General features: G+C 41.6%; 1 protein-coding gene, 1 long non-coding RNA gene and 1 other non-coding gene across 3 annotated transcripts in view; 2 read left to right on the plus strand and 1 right to left on the minus strand.

The window, feature by feature from the left end:
- Window positions 1–875, plus strand: part of LOC104967573 (carboxypeptidase Q) — a gene marked incomplete at its 5' end in the record, with an annotated part of 309,328 nt that overhangs the window by 111,025 nt on the left and 197,428 nt on the right. The window lies entirely within an intron of this gene.
- LOC104967562 (uncharacterized) overlaps window positions 1–875 on the minus strand; it is a 20,539-nt gene that overhangs the window by 4,133 nt on the left and 15,531 nt on the right. The gene's annotated exons all lie outside the window — the stretch shown is intronic.
- Window positions 550–623, plus strand: trnai-aau (transfer RNA isoleucine (anticodon AAU)). The gene has a single exon. It is a non-coding gene; the product is annotated as a tRNA-Ile (tRNA).

Genomic DNA, 875 nt, shown 5'->3' on the forward strand with positions numbered 1-875 from the left:
GAAAACCACTGTTGTAGGCTACTCACTTCGTTTCTTGTAGCCCTCGAAAGGGTTTTGGAGGTTGATCCCTCAGTGAACGTGCGTTGTTTGGCTTTCTTGTCCGCTTTCTTGTACATGTTTGAATGAATCAAAGTGGGTCGTCACCGTCGATTTTCTCTTATGCTTCAACACACAGTTGCACGGGGTGCAGAATAGTTTCCCCACACTTTTTGCCCGGTCTTTAGTAGAAATGTTCGTCGGTAAATGAGATGGATTAGATTTTTTCCTCTTTCGTGTGAGCTCCACACGTTCACTCTATACAGTGTTGTTTACATTCTGTGATGCGCGAGCTGATGACGTCACGTCAAGACGAGTTAACTTTTTTTTCTTCTCAACTTTGTGTGGAAAAATGTGGGGATTATGCGGCCTTTTGATAAATATGCGGCCTTTTAAAAATCTGCGCCATTTTGCTGATTATGCGGTAAATTCTGCGATCGCAGAATCTCGTTTTTCTGGAGGGTCTATATATAGCAGAAAAGGTCACAAACATCACAATACAGTGGAATTCTAGGCCGGTTAGCTCAGATGGTTAGAGCGTGGTGCTAATAACGCCAAGGTCATGGGTTCAATCCCCATACTGGCCAGTGAATCAAATTTATTAAAGGTCCCATGTCATGGCCATTTCTACTGATCATAATTCCATTGTNATACTATACAGAGATGCTGTTTGAGAAGCCAATGTGATTTTGGAAAATTGCACAATATAAATCTATTCTAGTAGACCTCAACAATGGAATTATGATCAGTGGAAATGGCCATGAAATGGGACCTTTAAAATAATGATAATTTAGTTTAATGGTTAAATCCTCAGACCTCTCCCCCGCGGGACCTCGCAT

The sequence above is a fragment of the Notothenia coriiceps genome, unplaced genomic scaffold (genome assembly GCF_000735185.1).
Source record: "Notothenia coriiceps isolate Sejong01 unplaced genomic scaffold, NC01 NC01_scaffold00037470, whole genome shotgun sequence".
NCBI lineage: Eukaryota > Metazoa > Chordata > Actinopteri > Perciformes > Nototheniidae > Notothenia > Notothenia coriiceps.